The sequence below is a fragment of the Ovis canadensis genome, chromosome 26 (assembly GCF_042477335.2).
Source record: "Ovis canadensis isolate MfBH-ARS-UI-01 breed Bighorn chromosome 26, ARS-UI_OviCan_v2, whole genome shotgun sequence".
Lineage (NCBI taxonomy): Eukaryota > Metazoa > Chordata > Mammalia > Artiodactyla > Bovidae > Ovis > Ovis canadensis.
This window is the reverse complement of record NC_091270.1, coordinates 44938603-44961546: the sequence shown is the minus strand read 5'-3', so window position 1 is coordinate 44961546 and position 22944 is coordinate 44938603. Positions and strand designations below refer to the sequence as shown.

General features: G+C 41.2%; 1 long non-coding RNA gene and 1 other non-coding gene across 5 annotated transcripts in view; both read right to left on the bottom strand.

Moving 5' to 3' along the window:
- Positions 1-4510: 4510 nt before the first annotated feature.
- LOC138430868 (uncharacterized) overlaps positions 4511-22944 on the bottom strand; it is a 173725-nt gene continuing 155291 nt past the window's right edge. For all 4 annotated transcript variants that reach the window (XR_011253421.1, XR_011253424.1, XR_011253418.1 and 1 more), the window contains one exon: positions 4511-5994. This is a non-coding gene — a long non-coding RNA (uncharacterized lncRNA). The remainder of the gene's footprint in view (positions 5995-22944) is intronic.
- On the bottom strand, positions 9586-9658 carry TRNAG-CCC (transfer RNA glycine (anticodon CCC)). The gene has a single exon. It is a non-coding gene; the product is annotated as a tRNA-Gly (tRNA).

The following is a 22944-nucleotide window of genomic DNA, read 5'->3' as shown; positions in this document are numbered from 1 at the left end:
AATGTGCAGCCTAAACATTTAAAATAGTAAGCAATAAGAAAGAAGCTTTGAAAGTATTATGTTTAAAACGCTTAAAGAACAGAAATCAAAGGCAAGTATAGGACAGTGTGAAAAATAATAATAACAAGTTTAAGAATCTAAGGGAATTCCATAAACAAACAATAGTATCTCAGTAAAATTAAAATATCACGGAAGGATTTAACAGTACAAAGATAAAATTAATGAATTGAAAGAAAAACCTGAGAAAATCATCCATAATTCAATACATAGAAGAAGAGATAGAAAATAATAACTAAGATACTTGTAGTCTAGAGAATTAAAAAAGGTATAATACATCAAAGAAACATTCTTAATAGGAAAAAAGTAGAGATAAAGGAAGAATTTTTATTCAAAGACCTAATGGAAAAGAATTTTCCAGAATTTCAGAAAGACACATTAGAAGAAGCCCACCAAATCCTCTGCAGAATAAATAAAAATAAATCTACACCTAGCCAAATTACAGTGAAAACTTTGAAGAACATCAAACACAAAGAAAAAATTGTAAAAACACTGCACTTATTTTAAAATATGATTAGCGTCAAAAAAATAAAGAAAAATGTAAGGGCTATAAAAAGATTGGAATTCATTTTCTTTTCTCATGTAATGGTCTAAAGCATCTCTGTCCAAAAGAAACAAAATGCAAGCTACATATATAATTCTAAAGAATATAATAATCACATTTTTAAAGTAACAAAAGTTACATTAACTTTAATATTTTGCTTTATTTGGTACAATACAGCTAAACCTTATTACAATATGTAATCAACATCAAATTAAAAGCAAGCTCAGCTTCCAAAAATTGTTCTAAACAAGTTACATGCTCTCCCAGGTATTAATACATATATAGTCTTGCCCATCTATCTATCTAAACTTCTCTTCTTTTCTTTCTTAATTAGACAAAATTATATCTTTTTCATTTAGCAGTCAGCCCAAGTATTTTCTCTTTCCTAAAGTCTTATTGTGGTTTATCAAATCCATACTCTATGGTACATGATACTATTTTCTGCATTTCTACTGAGGCATAGTTGACATATAACTTTATGTTAGTTTCATGTGTATAATAAGTCAGTGTTTGTATATATTCCAAAATGATCACCACAATAAGTCTAGTTAACATACATCACCATGCATGCATGTGTGCCAAGTCGCTTCAGTCATGTCCAGCTCTTTGCAACTCTATGAATGTAGCCTGCCAGGCTCCTCTGTCCATGGGATTTTCCATGCAAGAATACTGGAATGAGTTGTCATGCCCTCCTCCAAGGGATCTCCTGGACCCAGGAATCAAACCCACATGTCTTATGTCTCCAACACCAGCAGGTGGGGTCTTTACCACTAGCACCACCTGCTGCTGCTGCTGCTGCTAAGTTGCTTCAATCGTGTCCGACTCTGTGCGACCCCATAGACGGCAGCCCACCAGGCTCCCCCATCCCTGGGATTCTCCAGGCAAGAACACTGGAGTGGGTTGCCATTTCCTTCTCCAATGTGTGAAAATGAAAAGCGAAAGTGAAGTTGCTCAGTCGTGTCCAATTCTTAGCGACCCCATGGACTGCAGCCTACCAGGCTCCTCCGTCCATGGGATTTTCCAGGCAAGATTGGGAAGCCCATCCATCACTATACATAGTTACAAAAAGATTTTTACTTACATTGAGAACTTTTAAGATCTTCTCTCTCAGCAATTTTCAAATATACATATTTTTTAAATTTGTCTTTTTCTCATAGTTTATCATTTGTATGTCAGACTACATCTAGATCATAAATTTTAGTAGCAAAAGTAGTGTATCTTTAACAATATCTAGGCTTGTAACGTGCAGGTAATAATGCCCATAATACGTATTTTTTTATTTTGTGTAGTCACTAAATGGTGTCTGACTCTTTGTGACCCCATGAACTGCAGCCCATCAGGCTCCTCTGTCCATGGGATTTCCCAGGCAAGAATACTGGAGTGGGTTGCCATTTCCTTCTCCAGGGGATCTTCCCAACCCAGGGATCAACCCCGCATCTCCTTCACTGGCAGGTGGATTATTTACCACTAAGCCACCAGGGAAGAGTAGCAAGAGGCCATGTGGATTTTAATGTGTTTTGTAAACTGCAAAGTATTCTAAAAACGTGTTACGATTAATACAAAAATATTAATATTGCATGCAAAGTGTTACTCCAAGAGGATCTTTGGCTAGATTTGATCTAAAAATGCTGGGGAGGGAAAATTGCTAATTATTCTGTAGAAGGGAGGAGGAAAAAGGAAGGAGTGGTTTTGTGTGGTGTCAGAAAGCTGCATGTTTCTTGTCACCTGTCAATTTTTATTCTCTTTTACTTAAAAAAAAAAATCAACTCACATAAGTGTACTTTTGTTTATAATGAAAAAAGAGAAAAAAAACCATGTTGAATTCATTGGTGAATACTGAACAGATGGAGCCAGAGCATCAAGGGGAGAGAAAATAGAGACAAATACAGTTGTCATGGTTTTGTTTGAGATACAGTAAAAAAGGGACCACAATGAACAATGAAAGCCCTGTTGGGAAAAAAACACACGTTGCCCCTTGCTTGTTTTTTCTTGAGATCTCTCCTTGTGACCCTCTCTCCCTGTCCTCAGCTCTCATATTGTCAATAAAATTACTAAGCAAATAAAACAGGAAGTGAGATGATGGGAATAAGCACTGTGGAGTCCAAGGTGATCAAGTTTTTTGTCAAGATCTGAAAAGCCAGGGATTCCTACAGGACCTTTTGGTTGCCTTAATGCTAGTTTCAACAAGAGCCATGGTGGTAGCTATACCTGCCAGAAAGCTGGTTCAGTTTACATAACAGGCTTATATTTTATTAAATGAGAAATAGTCATTCAATTAGAAATATGGAGGCATTCCTGATCAAAGCGGTTTCACTAATGCGATCCTTTACCAATCTTCTTAACAGTGAAGCTCTTTACAAATAAAAAATCTCTGCTGATCCCCATTATATAAAAAGTTACAAATAATGGACAGCTCCCTCTGAGGGATTAAATTTTTATGGTCTGATCAGTTCAGTTCAGTTCAGTTCAGTTCAGTTGTTCAGTAGTGTCCGACCCTTTGCGACCCCATGAATCGCAGCACGCCAGGCCTCCCTGTCCATCACAAACTCCCAGAGTTCACTCAGACTCGCGTTCATCGAGTCAGTGATGCCATCCAGCCATCTCATCCTCGGCCGTCCCCTTCTTCTCCTGCCCCCAATCCCTTAGATATCAATTATTGTTTGTGGAACACAATGTAAATACTGAAGTTTCCATGAAAGCACTACTATGAGCATCACTCATATTTTTAAGGGATGACTGAAACAAAGCTCCGTAAGTCATGGATCCTTCCAAGGGATCAAGAATATAAGCAGAGTCGGTCAGTAGAGAAAGAAAAAGGATTTGTGACATTTCCTTTAGAGAGAGATGTTGAATTGCTGAGTTCTCCCCTACAAAGCAGGATGGGGAGCTGGTATGAGACAGATGATAACATTTAACTGAAGTACTTAAGATGGAGCTCTACGATAGTTTTCTGTATGTTCCATGCAGTTGTGAAAAAGCTGAAGCTCCCCAATGGCTCAGTGGTAAAGAATCTGCCTGCAATGTAGGAGACAATTGCAGTTTCGATCCCTGGATCAGGAAGATCCCCTGGAGAAGGAAATGGCAACCTGCTCCAGTACCTGGAGAATCCTATGGACAGAGAAGCCTGGTGGGCTACAGTCCATGGAGTTGCAAAGAGTCAGACATGACTGAAGTGACTTAGCACACAGGCTCTAAAGAATCCATTGAAGATCCCAGAGACAGGCAACTCAACATTGACCACATGCAGAGCTTGGTGGAGCACAGCCATGAAAGGCTTGCTTTATCCCTTCATCTCTTAGTTCCCTAGTCCCCAACTAGGGGAACAAAATGGTGTAAATTGCTATATTGGGAAGGAGGTGAGCGAGAGATAAAAGAAACCAACCTTGAAGGAAGACTGCAATCAACTACACACCCAAGGAAAGAAAAGGAATGCTTTGAATGGAAGATTGAAAAAGGTTGGTTAATATCTTGGATCAGATGCATTCCAATTATCAAGAAAAAGCAGTGTTTGTGTTGTTAGATTCATGATCACGTGACTGTCAGTTACCTAAGAATAAGCAGAAAAACTATGGGATGTGCCAAACTTTTCATCTAGGGACATAGAAAAGTAACTTGCCCATGGGAAAAAAAAATGATATTGGGGCAGGGTTGGTAAAAAAATAGAATTGCATTTTGAATACATCCTGGGAGTTCTACATTCACTGAACCAAGGACATTTGCAAAAGCCCTAGATCATCTCTTTAAAGCCTCTAGAAGTTTAGAATCCAGAATATCAGCTTTTCAATTGAGGTCATTCGACAGTCATCATTTATTCAGTAACTGCTTCCTACTTTGGGCTGAACACGGTGTTAGAAGCTTTCACCTACATTGTGCCTCTTATCCTTGTCAACTTATAAAAGATGTATGATGTGACAGTTGTGAGTTAAATTTTATTTGGGGTAAAATGAGGACTGTAGCCTGGGAGACAGCACCTCAGAGAGCTCTGAGAAACTGCTCCAAAGAGGTAGAGGGGGACGGTCAATATATGTGATATTGGTGAAGGAGGAGTTCATACAATCAAGCATATATCTTACAAAACGAGCGGAAGTCATCATGAAGGGATTTAGTGCTTTTCTAGATATGAGCAGATGCAAGGATTGGACTCATAACATCAGTTCCTAAAAAGAATCTAACCATCTAAAGACCTGTTCCACCAGGTTTCCTGGAACAAAAAGTGACTCATTCTCCACCCTGAACTTTCTTCAGGGCTTGTTGAAAGTCAGCAGCTGCAGCAGAACAGGATTCAATCCCTGCAGAGGCAGATGGCAAATGCCCCTGCTGCTATTGCTGTTTAGTTGCTGAGTCCAACTCTTTGTGACCCCACAGACTGTAGCCTGCAGACTCCTCCATCTATGGGATTTCCTAGGCAAAAATACTGGAGTAGGTTGCCATGCCCTCCTCCAGGGGGATCTTCCTGACTCTGCGATCAAACCCGGGTCTCTTCCATCCCCTGCACTGGCAGGCAGGTTCTTTACCGCTAACTTCACCTGGCAAGTCCTGAGACCCTGCACATACCCTAATCTTGTTAGCAACCTCACCCTTGAACTGCTGCTATAAAACTGTCCATCATATCCTCCCTGGTTGGGACACACAGTGTTTTTTTGAGGCAGCAGTCTGCTGTGTCCCCTTTTGTCTGGTAAAGCAATAAAGCTATTCTTTCCTACTCCACCCCAAACTCTGTCTCCGACATTCAATTCAGTGCTGGTGTACAGAAAGGCTGAGCTTTTGACATCACCTTCACATGGTTTCTGCAAATAGTCCATGTAATACATATTTATAACTGACAACATTTGTTTTATTCTCCCTTAATGAATCTTCCTTTATCGACTTGACTCTTCATTCTCTTTGTGGCCTATTTGATTAGCATTAGTGCAAAAGTTTAGGCCCTCATCGGAAAAGTAATTGTGATGAAAAGAAAAGTTTGTGGAAACTATATTTTCTCTTCATTTGGTTATAGAAGTGTTTCCTTTTTTTTTCTTAACCCATATTTGGTTATTAATTATTTCAAAGGACTCCTTTAAAAGAAAGCAGGCAGCTAACCCAATGCAAATTCTTAGACAGTAATCATTTCAATTCTAGGATATGTCAGTCACCTTCGAGCTAGTAAACCCTTCATTCCTGCATTTTTCAGTAGATTATCAGAAATAGAAGATGCATTCATCCACTGGGATTGCCGTAACAGAGTATCATAGACTGAGTGGCTTAACCAGCAGCAGCACATGTTCTCATAGTTCTGAAGGCTGGAAGGCCAGGGTTAAGGTGTTGCTCTCAGAGGTAGTTTTTGGTGGCCTCTCATCCTGGCATACAGGTGACTGCCTTAATCCTGTTCCTCACATGGCTTTTCTTCTGTGCACCTGCAGAGAGAGAGAAAGAGAAAGAAAGAGCTCTTTCATGCCTCTTACTCTTCCAATAAGGTCATCCGTCCTGTCTGATTAAGGCCCCACCCCTATGACCTTAGCTCAGTCCAGTTCAGTCGCTCAGTCATGTCCGACTCTTTGTGACCCCATGGACTGCAGCAGGCCAGTCCTCCCTGTCCATCACCAACTCCTGGAGTTTATTCAGAATCATGTCCATTGAGCCAATGATGCCATCCAACCATCTCATCCTCTGTCATTGTCCCCTTCTCCTCCTGCCCCCAATCCCTCCCAGCATCAAAGTCTTTTCCAATGAGTCAGCTCTTTGTAATCAGGAGTTTCAGCTTCAATATCAGTCCTTCCAATGAACACCAAGGACTGATTTCCTTTAGGATGGATTGGTTGGATCTCCTTTCAGTCCAAGGGACTCTCAAGAGGCTTCTCCAATACCACAACTTAAAAGCATCAACTCTTCAGCACTCAGCTTTATGTACAGTCCAACTCTCACATCCATACATGACTACTGCAAAAACCATAGCGTTGATAAGATGGACCTTTGTTGGCAAAGTAATGTCTCTGCTTTTTAATATGCTATCTAGGTTGGTCATAACTTTCCTTCCAAGGAGTAAGCATCTTTTCATTTCATGGCTGAAGTCACCATCTGCAGGGATTTTGGAGCCCCCCAAAATAAAGTCTCTCACTGTTTCCATTGTTTCCCCATCTATTTGCCATGAAGTGATGGGACTAGATGCCATGATCTTTGTTTTCTGAATGTTAATTTTAACCCAACTTTTTCACTCTCCTCTTTCACTTTCAATCAAGAAGCTCTTTAGTTCTTTTTTACTTTCTGCCATAAGGTGGTGTCATCTACATATCTGAGGTTATTGATATTTCTCCCGGCAACCTTGATTCCAGCTTGTGCTTCACCTAGCCCAGCATTTCTCATGATGTACTCTGCATATAAGTTAAATAAGCAGGGTGACAATATACAGCCTTGACGTACTCCTTCCCCTATTAGGAACCAGTCTGTTGTTCCACGTCCAGTTCTGACTGTTGCTTCCTGACCTGCATACAGATTTCTCAAGAGGCAGGTTAGGTGGTCTTGTATTCCCATGTCTTTAAGAATTTTCCACAGTTTGTTATGATCCACACAGTCAAAGGCTTTGGCTTAGTCAATAAAGCAGAAATAGATGTTTTTCTAGAACTTTATTGCTTTTTCTATGATCCAACGGATATTGGCAATTTGATCTCTGGTTCCTCTGCCTTTCCTAAAACCAGCTTGAACATCTGGAATTTCACAGTTCACGTACTGTTGAAGCCTGGCTTGGAGAATTTTGAGCATTACTTTACTTGTGTGTATAATCTTTAATACTTCCTTATGGCTTTCCCTAATGGCTCAAATGGTAAAGATACTACCTGCAATGCAGGAGACCTGGGTTTGACCATGGTTGAGAAAGATCCCATGGAGAAGGGAATGGCAACCCACTCCAGTATTCTTGCCTGTAGAATCCTATGGACAAGAGGAACCTGACATGCTACAGTCGATGGGGTCACCAGAGTCAGACACAAATGAGCAAATAACACTTTCACGTTTGTTTTATGGGGATTTACAGTAAAAGCGTGGCTCTAATGATAAAGAACTGGCCTGCCAATGCAGGAGAAGAGGAGAGGTGAGCTCAATCCCTGGTTTGGAAGATTCCTTGGAGGAAGGCATTTCAATCCACTCCAGTATTCTTGCCTGACAAATCCCATGGACAGAGTAACCAGGTAGGCTACAGTCCACAAGGTCTCAAAGAGTCAGACACAACTGAAGCAACTTAGCACTCATGGGCTTTGTGTCCAAATATAGTCATGTTGGGACTTACAACTTGAATATGTGAATTTGATGGGGGAAAAAATTCAATCCATAGCAGGTAGCACCTGATCCCCGGTGCTGTTCCTAATAAGTAGAAAGCCAAACAAACATCCCAAACCCCTAAGCCTATACTCAGAAAAGGAAAAAAGAGAGATATCTTATGATTTCTGTTTTCAGATATGAGAACAGAGAGAGGAAGAAAAGACCTAAGTTCTTTGGGTACAATCTCCCCATAACTCTCTAACACTTCCAACCTCCTCTACCATTTTCACTAAAGCAGAACATCTGGAGAGAGCCTTGCTTCCCTCTGAACCTCTCCAACCCAAATATCCCCCCATTAAAAGACAGTATGGGGACTTCCCTGGTGATCCAGTAGCTGAGACTCTGGGCTCCCAATGCAGGGGACCTGGGTTTGATCCCTAGTTGGGAAACTAGACCCCAGATACCTCAACTAAGAATTTACATGTTGCAATTAATACCTGGTACACTAAGGTCCATCTAGTCAAGGCTAGGTTTTTCCAGTAGTCATGTATGGATGTGAGAGTTGGACTGTGAAGAAGGCTGAGCACCAAAGAATTGATGCTTTTGAACTGTGGTGTTGGAAGAGACTCCTGAGAGACCCTTGGACTGCAAGGAGATCCAACCAGTCCATTCTGAAGGAGATCAGCCCTGGCATTTCTTTGGAAGGAATGATGCTAAAGCTGAAACTCCAATACTTTGGCCACCTCATGCAAAGAGTTAACTCATTGGAAAAGACTTTGATGCTGGGAGGGACTGGGGGCAGGAGAAGGGGACGACAGAGGATGAGATGGCTGGATGGCATCACTGACTCGATGGATGTGAATCTGAGTGAACTCTGGAAGTTGGTGATGGACAGGGAGGCCTGGCGTGCTGCGATTCATGGGGTCGCAAAGAATCTGACATGACTGAGTGACTGAACTGAACTGAACTGAACAGCAAACAAATAATTTTTTTAATTTATGAAAATAAAAGACAATATGACCTCATAGATAAATAGGTAAGCTCTGGACACAGATTTATTATCTTCAAGTTGTCTTGTACCAAGTACTAACTACATAATTGAGACAAATCACATAATGTTTCTCAGCTCAATTGTTGTTTCAAATCAAGTATGGATCCTGGTTTTGTGGGGCCTGAAGCTTTTACAACTTTGAAGTCTCCTTTTAAGAAAAGGGACAAAAAAATTAGGGTACACAAATATATGGGAGGAGAAATCATAACAGATCACAAATTTTTAAAAGTTGGAAAATGCCACAAGCATCACAAAAATCCAGAAAATAATATAATATTTTTATTAATTAACCTTGTGACACACATCTATAATATTTTGCCACAGTTTTGACTTCTATTTGATTACCTATTCATATAATACTAATGTGATAAAAAATAATTTTCTACCAAGAGAATAAAACAAATAATTGAATCTTTAATTTAGCTGCCTGTGCTAAGTTGTTGCTTCAGTAACAGTCTGACTCTCTGTGACCCTACGGACTGCAACCCACCAGGCTCCTCTGTTCATAGGATTCTCTAGGCAAGAATACTAGAGTGGGTTTCCATTTCCTCCTCCAGGGGATCTTCCTGACCCAGGGATCGAACTCTTGTCTCTTGCATCTCCTGCATTGGCAGGTGGGTTCTTTACCACTAATGCCACCTGGAAGCCCCAAAGTTTTTATCCCAGCATGCAGTATCTTTAGTTGCAGCATGTTGGACCTTGTCTCCCCAGCCAGAGATCGAACCTGGGCCCTCTTCAGTGGGAGTACAGAGTCTTCACCATTAGACCACCAGGGAAGCCCCTAATTTAGCTATGGTAGATCAAAATTCCCTGTATCAATCGTTTGGAAAGATTTTAGCCTCATAACTTAACATTAGTGATGTCATACTGATTAGTAAGATTGCCAAGTATACGGAAAACTCTTTCAAGCTTCTTTCATACTGAATTTGCAAAATTTGGGGACATTTAAAATTTTCTTGTGTAGCAGCTAACTTAAATTCCCTGTTAAGTGACAACTTTCTAATTAACCAGTTTGCCCTGAAGACAGCTCAGTAGGTGGGAGTGTTCCTGAAAACCAGGCTGGCAATAACTTAACTCTGTGTGGAAGGGACAGATAGTCACATAAATGTAGCTCATTAAACCTGGCGTGCTGCGATTCATGGAGTCGCAAAGAGTCAGACACGACTGAGCGACTGAACTGAAATATGTCCTCAACTAGCGATGGCACCCCACTCCAGTACTCTTGCCTGGAAAATCCCATGGATGGAGGACCCTGGTAGGCTACAGTCCATGGGGTCACAAAGAGTCGGATACGACTGAGCAACTTCACTTTCATGCATTGGAGATGGAAATGGCAACCCACTCCAGTATTCTTGCCTGGAGAATCCCAGGGACAAGTGAGCCTGGTGGGCTGCCGTCTATGGGGTCGCACAGAGTCGGACACACTGACTTGACTTAGCAGAATTCCCTTAGGGAGATCCTTAAAACACCCCAAGGTCATTGGAGACAGTGGGTCATTGGGAAAGTTGGAATGGAAAAAAAACCAATTGTGGTTTAAAATATCTTACTTTGGCAAGTTTTACAGAGCATATAACCATGTGAACATATTGCTGGGACCTCATTCAGGGCTTTAGCTTTATTAGCTCCGTGGCATATCCTCCTTAAAGTCAGAATTCAGAGAATTGTGTTTATGAAGACCGAATAACGTGGATGTGTGTTTCTGTGTCTAGGGTTCTGTGTGGTCAAGGGGCTAAAGGTAAAAACAGAGAATCTGCTTGCAAGGAAATATCTTTATAGTCTTTAAAATATTCAGGTCTACATTTTTTTTTCCTCTCCTTATTCATAATCCCTCCCAAACTCTTCCCAGTGGAGTCTTTTAAAATCCTCCCTTACCTTGTTTCACCTTTATTAGAGGAGAGCGAGGAGTTTTGTTTCAAAATGCAGACTGTTGATTCCTCAGTGAGGGAGGGAAAAAGCGCAAACAATGGAAAGGAAAGGTCAAAGACTCCCTCAGGTGAGTCACAAAGCTGTTTATGTATTTTTTCAACTCCGTGTCTAAGAATCGGGGGAAAAGTGACAATTCAGAATGGCTGAGTGGGAGGGAAAGAAAAAAAATCACAGTCCTGTGACGTGACTCGGGCTTCACATCCTGCCTATTGTTGATTTACAGAATTAGATAGCAACGCGGACAGTGAGAAATTTGCAAACCCTGGCACCAAAAAAGGCAAGACTGCAGTCGTGATGGGAAGTGATGAGCCGGTGAAGGGGGTCGCAGGATGGTTACAGATGATGACTCCACAAGTGTGGTCACTGGATGAAATGCAGGAGGAAAGGGAACAGAGAAAGGTCAAGTTGAAACCTTCCATGGCAGGAGCCAACCACGAGAAAATCCTGGCGTGAAAACAAAGAAAGATGGGGCCCACAGTTCCATGAGTCAGTGATGCTTTAGTGCAGAAAAGAGAAGCAACAGAGCAAGAAAACAATCTCTTTCCAAGAGTGGCTACGTTAGCATCCTGGCACAGAACGAGGACGCTTGTCACTAATAAAACTGAAATCAAACCCCCAACATGTCTATCCTTTTCACTGCTACCTTCTTCTCAGATTTGGTAAATAAACTCACTTTGCCCAACCTCTGTTTTAATAAGTGCTGAATAACCTTAAGGAGTTCTAAACAGTCAGACCTCGGAGGTGTTGTGGGTTTCCTTCCACAGAAAAGCAAATGTTGCAATAAAGTGAGACACCCGAATGTTTTGGTCTGCCAGTGCATGTGAAAGTTGTGTTTTCATTGTATTATACATTCAGGGTACAATAGTGTTACATATAAAAAATTACCTTAATTTTTAAAAATTTTATTGTTAAAAAATGCTAAGCATCACCTGAGCCTTTAGGAATTCATAATCTTATTGCTGGTGGAGGGTTTAAAATATTGCAAGAATGACCAGAACATGACGCCGAGACACAAAGTAAGCAAATGCTGTTGAAAATGGCACTGATAAACTTGCTGTAAACAGGATCATCGCACACCTTCACACAGTAAACAAGGCAGTAGCAGCAAAGTGCCATGAAACGAGACCTGCCTGTGCCCAGCTGCTAAATCACTTCAGTCGTGTCCGACTCTGTGCGACCCCATAGACAGCAGCCCACCAGGCTTCCCTGTCCCTGGGATTCTCCAGGCAAGAACACTGGAGTGGGTTGCCATTTTCTTCTCCAATGCATGAAAGTGAAAAGTGAAAGTGAAGTCACTCAGTTGTGTCTGACTCTTTGCAATCCCATGGACTGTAGCCTACCAGGCTCCTCCATCCATGGGATTTTCCAGGCAAGAGTACTGGAGTGGGGACCCACTGCCTTTAGGCTCCCCCAAAGATGGCTAATCTGTAACTTAGAAAAGATATTTTAATAGTTGCAAAGGCAACATTGAGGTGTGGTGGCGAAGTGATTTTTTTCCCCTTCTTCCAAGCTTTGCTAGAAGTATGGAGATTCACATTCCAAAGAGAGAATTGTTTCAGGGGATAATTTTCAGGGTTCTAACCTGAAAGATAATTTTACCTAAAGAGCCCAATTTCAGCCAGTCAAATTTGCTAGGGAAGGCAGGGCAGGCATTCCAGTCCCCAAATGCCATGCTGACCCAGATTTGGAGCGGAGGAAGCACCCAAGTGTCACCTGGCAGTGTGAATGCTGATTGAGCAGGGATTCTATTTTCATTTTTTAAAACTGCCATTTCTAAAAAAAAAAAAAAAGCCCCAGGGCATGCTAAGAGTAAAATATACCAATTATTAAAATATTTAAATGCACTGGCAGCAGTGATTAATAAAACACCCAAATGATACACTTTACAAAAAGCGTGGTCTCAACCTGTCTAACCTAAAATAGCACACTCCATCCAGCCAGCTCATTTTCTCCAATCCTTACCCTCTGAAGGCTGCCTGCAATTCAACAGAAATTTACTAAGCACCTATTCTAGAAAAGGCACTCTATGGTTAAAAAGATAATCTCATGTTGTTCTCCCTCTCAGTGTATTTATAATTAATAATTGAGACAGTATATTCTGATCTGTACCATTTATTCATCCCCAAACTCTACAGGGTAAGGTCAGAAAGTAGGATCATCAGCCAAACATAGCCTTCAGACAGATTTTTATTTAACCAACTGAGATTCTCAAAAATATTTGAATTATTTATTTTCCAATATGTTTTTCTTTTAAAAAATGTATTTATTTTAATTTGAGGATACCCTTGTGGCTCAGCTGCAATGAATCTGCCTGCAATGCAGGAGACCTCGGTTCAACCCCTAGGTTGGGAAGATCCCCTGGAGAAAAGAAAGGCTACCCACTCCAGTATTCTGGCCTGGAGAATTCCATGGACTATATAGTCCATGGGGTTGCAAAGAGTTGGACATGACTGAGTGACTTTCACTACTTTTACAATATTGTGATGGTATTTGCCATACATCAACATGAACTGACCATAGGTATACATATTTCCCCTCCATCCTGAACCCCCCTCCCATTTGCCAATATTTTTAAAACCAAGGAATTTCATACACACACACACACACACACACACACACACACACGACTGGGCTCATTTTATGCCCAGAACTGAGCAGTGGCTTCCTATTAGGTGAAGAGCTCAGGGTCTTGCCACAGTCATCATTGTTTATGTATTTTACACTTAACCTCCTCTGTTCATCTGGCTGGTTCATGCACATATTTAAGTTTGCAACCCATGCTATAAAAATGCAAACAAGGGGCTTCTCTGGAGCTCCCAGTGCTGAAGGCCCAGATTTGATCCCTGGTCGGTTAACTAGATCCCACATGCCGCAACTAAGACCCAGAGCAGCCACATACATGAATCAATAAAAACAATTAAAAAAAAAAAGATGCAAACAAAATGCAATGGGAATACACAGTATAGACAAGGCAGGAGGAAATGGAGGCCGTATTCGAAAAGACTACGTATAAGTCAGATATTGACTGACAGGTAGAATCATACAGGTGGAAACAGAAGAAAAGAGCATTGCAACATGATGGAAATAATAAAGGGCTAACTAAGCCTGCCTGGTCATCTGATGCAGTTGTGTGACCCCATATACGATGGGAAATAAAGAGGCTGGAGTGGCAAGTATCAACCAGAGAGAGGAAAGCCTCAGCCACAGATTGGTAACCCAAGTTTTAAAGCAGAGAAACTATGAAATCAGAATTGTGCTTCAGGATAAACTTTCCTGTTGAAGTCTTATAACCTATAAGAATCCCTAGAGTTACTGTGACAACTATCCCCAAACAGCAGAATTCTTGCTCCTAATTGTATTCTATGCCCCTTCTGCGATATGAGCTCATCAATAACATCACATTGAACCGACAGCTTAGAATGCAAGAAATCACTTCCCTCCAGGGTACGGAAGGAATATGGATGTAGTGGGGAGGATATTGAACCTCCTGCCAAAAGACCAGGGCTCTCTTCTCAAAGCTCTACCACTTACTATGTGCAGGTGTACAATGTTGATAGTAATAACTTTCTTCATAAGGCTGTGGTTAAGATTAAATGAAACAAAGAGGAGAGTATTTGAAAGTACTTTGCAAATGGCACAATATAATGCAAATAAAAGTTTTATTATTATTGTAGACATAGGGTTGCTCAGATTCTTTTCCTTGCCTTTAGCGCTCCCCAAGAAGACTATCTCTTAGGCTTTCTGTCCAAGCCTAACCCCTTTACTTTATTAACACAGCTTTTGATGGGTCCTATTGAGTTGGTTCACTTGCTGACCTCCCAGGATTTGGACCAACCTCTGGACTCAGTTGATTTCCAATATCTCAAGCCACTTGCTCTTCCTTCCAATGACCTCCAATATACTCTAGTTCATTCTTTATAAGCTCCTAGTATAATTTAAAATGCAAGGCTCTCCTTTTCTTGATTCTGGCTTTATCAACATAATTCTTATCACTGTCAGTAATACTCCAATTTCTCTAACTTATTTTCAGATACCCAAGATAAAGTGCTGAATAAACACTATTCCAATAAATAAATGCACAAAAAACACCAAAGATCTGAAAAACAGTTTTTGGAAGAGAGAGGATAAGCAGAGAGAGAAGATAAACAACCACGATGCCAGAACTTCCTTTGCTCAGAGGGAAGTTACTAATGCCACAAACTTTGTGCTTAAGTGGGTAATGTTGGTAATGGGAGGCTAAAGATGCAGAGCCCAGTGCAGCTTTGGGGAGATGCTCTAAGAGGGAAGGGACATTTGTATACTTATGGCTGATTCATGTTGTTGTATGGCAGAAAGCAATGCAACATTGTAAAGCAATTATCCTCCCATTAAAAATAAATTTTAAAAAAATTTTATAAAGTAATTAAAAATTGTTAAAAAAAAAAAAAGAGAGAGAGAGAGTAAAGGAACTTATCTTAGTGTTTAGTTACGTAGGATGCTATTCTTAGAAGTGGGGTGAAATAGATCTTCTCACACCAACTATAAAATCTTACCCCATTCCTGGAACCCAAGAAAAGGACAAAGTCAAGATGGCAACCAAATTATGCAGAAAACACTAAAGAACACACATTCAAATATCAGAAACTAAGAACAAATTAATGTCCTGCTGGCTAGATTTCTACCCAAAGGAAATGCTTCTGGTAAGACAAATCAGAAGCAATTTCATGAAGACCAAAGTCTCTTGTAAATCTAAGTGGCCAGGAAACTTCCAGAGCACCTCGAGAAGGGTAATACAAACTGATCAGCCCAGAGGCTTCTGTTGCCCTGGAGACCAAGCCTTCATTCCAACCCTAGTAACCAATCAAAGGAGGACAGAACCAGGTGATTGCAGGGCCTCCTCCACCTGTGACCACCATCATGGTCTGCAGGCGAAGAGTCAGCAGCCATCAAGATAACACAGCCTGAGTTATGTCTAGTTGGTGCCCTTATAAATATGCTTCAGTTGTCTGGAATAATTGCTTCCAATAAAGGCCAAGCAGACAATTCTGACAAGGATGTCCTTATGAGTTTGTGCTGCTTGTAAACCTGTCAGAATAGATGCCTTCTTGTATTTCCATCTTTAAGCCAAGCTAACACATCAGGTTATGTTTCAGGAAATCATTCCATGGGTTCCATGCAAAGGCAAGTTTGAAAGCTCAATGAGGCCCCAAGGACCAATGGTTTTAATGAAGCTGGCTTCACGTTTGCCGCCAACAAGGTAGGAATTCCACATCCTTCACTGCTCTCTCTCATCCACATCCAACCCTCCTTTTATGTTTCCTGTCTTGGTAAAAAGCCATCACTGTATATTTAGTAGAGATGGAACCTGAGAGTCATCCTCTAGTATTCTCTGTTCTGACTGGCAACCTCTTGTGACAACACCATAGTCTCAAGGTTTTGAAACTGTGATTGTATCTTCATTTGCATGGTCACTGCAAGACCCAAACGGGTCTTCAGCACATCACGCCTGGGCTAAATACAAACAACTCATCACTGCCTCCCTCTCTCACTCCTTTAGAACCACCTTTCCCCAAAGACTGATTATTAGAAAACAGTGATTTGGGACTTCCCTAGTGGTCCTGTGGTTAAGACTCAGCACTTCCAATGCAGGCATTGCAGGATTGATCCCTGGCCAGAGAACTAAGATCCCACATGCCACCGGGTGGGGCAAAAAAAAAAAAAAAAAAAAAAAACCACGGAGATTTGACCAAGTTACTGTCTTACTTAAAATCATTCACTGCATCTCAGCATCACTTTCAAGAAAAAACACAAGATTTTTAGCAATTTAGCCAGGACCTCTCACTGTGCCACCTCTGCCCACATGGAGCCCACAGGGGCTCTGCACTGTGTAGAAAGACCTGCCACTCAGTCACAGTCCCAGGATCCCTCACCCTCCAATTCTGCCTGGGTCTTCTCCCTGGAAAGCTCTTCTTCTCTCCTGTTCTTCGTTAATTCAGCTGGTTCACATCTACTCATACTTCACGACTGAATCGAAACTTCAAATCATCTCCAAGTCTCTTGCCCCTTTTCCGCAACACACCTGTAGAATTCATTTGAAAGCGAGATAAGCCTCCAGGGCCCTGTGGTTTTAATTAGACTGACTTCATGTTTTTGCTGTTCCTCGACCTCAGCAGTATTGACATTTGGGGCTGGATAGGTCTTTGCTGTGGAGGCATCCAGAATGTGGTAGAATGTTCAGCAGCATCCCTCGCCTCTGCCCACTAGGTACCACACTCTCCCCGCAAGATGTAACAACCAAAAGTGTCTCTAGACATTGCCAAATATCCCACAGGAGCAAAATCATTTCCACTGAGAACCACAGTTATAGTATCATATAGACCTCATTTCTTAGCTTGGTTGGACTTGAAGCTTATTTGGCCATTCTTCCCACTGAAAAACTCTATTTGCCAGAAACTGGAGACACAGAAAATGCAGGTTCAATCCCAGGGTCAGGAAGATCCCCCGGAGAAGGAAATGGCAACCCACTCCAGTATTCTTGCCTGGAGAATCCCATGGACAGAGGAGCCTGGCAGACTACAGTCCAAAGTGTCGTAAAGAGTCAGACAAGATTGCACACGTGTGTACATATACATATCTTTTCCGTGTCAAGTATAACCCCTGTGCCTTGATAGTGTCCATCCTAGTGCTTGAATATCTAATAGGTGCAATGAATGAAAATAAATTAATAAGTGTTAAACAATGCTTAGATGTACTTCTCTCTGTTCTCAGAAAGAGAGAACTTCCAAGAAATTCCAAGATAGAAACCATGCAGTCATGTGCCAAGAAAGCAGTTCTGAAATTGAGAATTCTGAGCTCTTAGACACATAGACAGAATGAGAACAGATTTTAGGGGTCAATTAACGACTTCACCAACTTCTTCGATTTGAGAAAACAGAGGTACAGACAGATAAAGAGGTTCTATGTCTGCCGCAAAGAATATATACAACCCAAGCTCATCTTGAGTCTCCCATTGACCTTGGCAAAGCTTTTTGCTTCTCTGTTCATACAGACAGGATAACTTGCCATACAAATTTCATCTTACCAATGTATACAATCCTTCAGCAGCTCTCTTTGAATCCATCCTAATAGGGCAGCTAAGATTACTTTCTGCAATAATTCTGAGATATATTTGGAACCTTGGGTAAAACTTGAGCTGCACTGGGGCTGATTCGCTTTGGACCGGTAACCCTCTGAACTCTGGTATTCCCATTTCAAACCTTCTTGCTTGAAAGGTGTGTCCCAATAGCTCATCATAGTTTAAACACGATACTCCAGGATATTGAAGATGAGAGGCAAGCATTGAATATGACACCTCTCCAGGCACTAGTGTTCAAGGATAAGAAAATAAACCAAGCTAAACAAAGCTGTAAAATGCCCATTCGATTGGAGATTAGACCGCACACCCATGGTAATGATAGTCTGCCTGGAGCAGTTCACTTATCACCACAAGCTGTGAGAAAGCTCAGTTTCTGCCCTTCCAGTACCTAACGCTGCAGACTAAAGCCAACTGTACGAGTGATATACTTTTAAACTTAAAATGGACAGGTAGCACCATTAGGCATTTTCAAGGCCATACAATTCATATTCTGGTAGCCACAGGGATGCGGTAACCTTAGCATTCACAAAGTGCTGAGAACAGAACTGCCTAACCCAGAGATGGGTCCACGAACAGTGACCTCTTTTATTCATCTCTTCTGGTATAAAAAGCTTCCTCTCCTATGTGCTACCAAGAAAAAGACAGAAATTGTCTTTTGTTTTTGCTTGCACAAGCTCCTTGAAACAGGAGAAGAGGGTTTTTGTTACCTAGAGGGCTTGAGTGAGACATGATAAAATATTTCCTCTTCCTCTTTTGTGGGAGAAGAGAGGGGAAAAAAAAATGTAGACAGTGATGGCTATAGTGCTGAAGCATCCCAAGCAACGTGAATGAACCTCAAAATAAAGCTGAGTGAAAGAAGCCAAAGAGCGCATAGACTATGATTTCATATATATGAAAATCTAGAAAATGCAAGCCAATTTATAGTGACAGAAAACAGATGAGAGTAGAGACAGGGCATGGAGGGGAGAGAAGGGGGGATTACAAATGGTCAAAGAAAACTTTTGAGACTGACGGATAAGTTCGTTTTCTTGTTTGTGGTTATGGTTTTATGAATGTATGTATATGAAAGCTTATCCAGTTGTATACTTTAAATATATGCAGTTTATTATATGTCAACTGTACCCCAACAAAGCTGTTTAAATACTCTAATTGTTTGTGGTTAGTGTATGCTGTGCTGTGCTTAGTCGCTCAATCGTTTCTGACTCCTTGCAACCCCATGGACTCTAGCCCACCAGGATTCTCTGTGCCTGGGATTTTTCAGGCAAGAATACTGGCAATGGTTTGCCATTTCCTCCCCCAGGGGATCTTCCTGACCCAGGAATCAAACCCGCATCTCACATCTCCTGTATTGCAGGTGGATTCTTTACCCTCTGAGCTACCAGGGAAGCCCCAATAATATAGAAATTATAATCGATTTTATATACAGACACTGCAACTTCACTAAAGTCACTCATTCTAATAATGCTTGTTATTGTTACTATTATTGTTGCTGCTGTGATTAAAATCATAAACATTAAAAAAAAAATCCAAGCACTTTCTGGAAGAAGATAACATCAAGAAATATGGAACTAAAGGAGACTTCTCTGTATGGTTTCGTGATGATCAATGTGAAGGCAGGATGCACAATACTTCCAATCGCTTGGATTTTGTCCAAGTCCTGAAATGAGCTTTATGGTCCAGCCGAGGCAAAGCCATGTATGTCAGCACTCTAGAAAATGTCTGAGAAGAATTCACTAATTGCCATTGCAATTACTAATAAAGAGTAAAATCAATCTCGAAAATGCCCATGGTATCAGTATTCCTGAAACTCCTTATTCAAACCTTTGCTGTCCTTCTAACATTAATCCATGTGGTTTCAAATCTGCCTCTAGTGTAGTGATCCCCCAAACCATTTGGCACCAGAGACTGGTTTCATGGAAGACAGTTTTTCCATGGACAAGGTGGGAGGGGAGCGATGGTTTTGGGGTGATTCAAGTGCATTACATTTACTGTGTACTTTATTTCTATCATTATTACATCAGCTTGGATTCAGATCATAAGGCATTAGATCCTGGAGGTTGGGAACTCCTGCTCTAATGGAAAGGAGAGCCCTACCTACTAAGATTTAGTACAGGATGCCTTCTTGTATTCTTGAATTTGAAAATCCTTGGAACCACCTAGCGTTAGAGCCAATCTTACTGAGGCAGGAAATTAACACCTGAATTAACACCTTCACAAAATATAAAGTGAAACATGCCCGTCTATCTGCAGGATGAAGAGCTCTGTTGGAAGTTAGTTCCCCTTGCTTGGATTCATCATGCATGTACATTATATCTTCAGCGCTTTTTCTGGTTTCTTGATTGACTTTCCCTGATGCTCAGTTATTCTTCCTCAAATGAAGACAAATAAATTGAGATGTGTGCTTGGTGTGTGATAGATTATAAAAGAGCCTTTGGTAGCATGGCTGATTTAAGCTCAGACTTTAGGTAATTACAAAGCTCAAGTAATTACATTTTATAATACCTGGGAGAAAGGAGTTACTAACCTAGTTGTAAGGTTTGAGATCTGAAGAGTAGTGGCTATTTATTTGCATGTTTTTATTATTATTTATGTCTTCATATTATATATATAGTTGTAATTACAATTTTCTTGTTAGCTTCAGCAAGGTTATTTCATTTTTTCAGTGTGATCCTAAGCATTATTTCAGTAGATTGGAGTTCATATGATCAACATCCCTAAAGGATATTTATGATATTATCTTTTCATGGATACTCAACACCTGAACAATTTAATTGTATCCGAGGTAATGAACTCTTCATTCTTCAGAAATCTCTATTTTAGGACATGGCTATCTTTGCTTTAATATAGAATTTTAAATCTTAGTGATGGATGTAGGCAAAAGGGTAAGATCCAGAGCTCAGTGTAACATATTAAGGCCTCTTTCTCTTGCTTTTCTTTTTTTTTTTTAATGATTTTATTCATTTATTTTCAGCTGTAGTAGATCTTTGTTGCTGTGCACCGACTTTCTCTAGTTGTGGCAAGCAGGGGCTACTCTCTAGTGGTGGGGTGCGGGCTTCTCACTGTGCTGGCTGTTTCTTTCATGGAGCACAGGCTCCACAGTACAAGCTTCCGTAGTTGCAGCTCCTGGGCTCTAGAGCACAGGCTCTGTACTGGTGATGTGTGGGCTCAGTAGCCTCTCAGCTCATGGGATCTTCCCGGACTAGGGATCGAACCTGTGTCCCTTGCATTGGCAGGGGATTCTTAACCCTGAACCACCAGGGAAGTCGTCTAATTTTGCTCTCTTATTCAGCCCTCTTCTCTTTCAACCCATGTATGCTCCAAGACCTCAAGTATCATCTGTATATTGATAAATGCCAAATGCATATTCAAGTTCAGATCTCTTGTTTTTAATGTACACCCTTCTCCATCACCTGGATAACTAACGGGCTCTTCAGAGTCAACATATGAAAAGCTAAATTCATCTGCTCTTTGGCTTTGAAACTGGCTGCTCTCTGTAACTCAGTGAATTTCATTTTAATCCACTCAGTTATCCAATGAAGAAAACTATGAGTCAGCTTTGAGTCATCTTTTCCTTACCCTACACCACAGGACTGGAAAAGGTCAGTTTTCATTCCAATCCCAAAGAAAGGCAATGCCAAAGCTCAAACTACTGCACAATTGCACTCATCTCAGTTCAGTTCAGTTCAGTCGCTCAGTCATGTCCAACTCTTTGCGACCCCATGAATCGTAGCACGCCAGGCCTCCCTGTCCATCACCATCTCCCAGAGTTCACTCAAACTCGTGTCCATTGAGTCGGTGATGCTATCCAGCCATCTCATTCTCTGTTGTCCACTTCTCCTCCTGCCCCCAATCCCTCCCAGCATCAGAGTCTTTTCCAATGAGTCAACTCTTTGCATGAGGTGGCCAAAGTACTGGAGTTTCAGCTTTAGCATCATTCCTTCCAAAGAACACCCAGGACTGATCTCCTTCAGAATGGACTGGTTGGATCTCCTTGCAGTCCAAGGGACTCTCAGGAGTCTCATCTCACATGCTAGTAAAGTAATGCTCAAAATTCTCCAAGCCAGGCTTCAGCAATACATGAACCGTGAACTTTCAGATTTTAGAAAAGGTTTTAGAAAAGGCAGAGGAACCAGAGATCAAATTGCCAACATCCGCTGGATCATCGAAAAAGCAAGAGGGTACCAGAAAAACATCTATTTCTGCTTTATTGACTATGCCAAAGCCTTTGACTGTGTGGATCACAATAAACTGTGGAAAATTCTGAGAGAGATGGGAATACCAGACCACCTGACCTGCCTCTTGAGAAACCTATATGCAGGTCAAGAAGCAACAGTTAGAACTGGACATGGAACAACAGATTGGTTCCAAATAGGAAAAGGAGCATGTCAAGGCTGTATATTGTCACCCTGCTTATTTAACTTCTATGCAGAGTACATCATGAGAAATGCTGGGCTGGAAGAGGCACAAGCTGGAATCAAGATTGCCGGGAGAAATATCAATCACCTCAGATATGCAGATGACACCACCCTTATGGCAGAAAGTGAAGAGGAACTAAAAAGCCTCTTGATGAAAGTGAAAGAGGAGAGTGACAAAGTTGGCTTAAAGCTCAGCATTCAGAAAACAAAGATCATGGCATCTGGTCCCATCACTTCATGGGAAATAGATGGGGAAACAGTGTAAACAGTGTCAGACTTTATTTCTGGGGGGTCCAAAATCACTGCAGATGGTGATTGCAGCCATGAAATTAAAAGATGCTTACTTCTTGGAAGGGAAGTTATGATCAACCTAGATAGCATATTCAAAAGCAGAGATATTACCTTGCCAACAAAGGTCTGTGTAGTCAAGGCTATGGTTTTTCCAGTGGTCATATATGGATGTGAGAGTTGGACTGTGAAGAAAGCTGAGTGCTGAAGAATTGATGCTTTTCAACTGTGGTGTTGGAGAAGACTCTTGAGAGTCCCTTGGACTGCAAGGAGATCCAACCAGTCCATCCTGAAGGAGATCAGTCCTGGGTGTTCATTG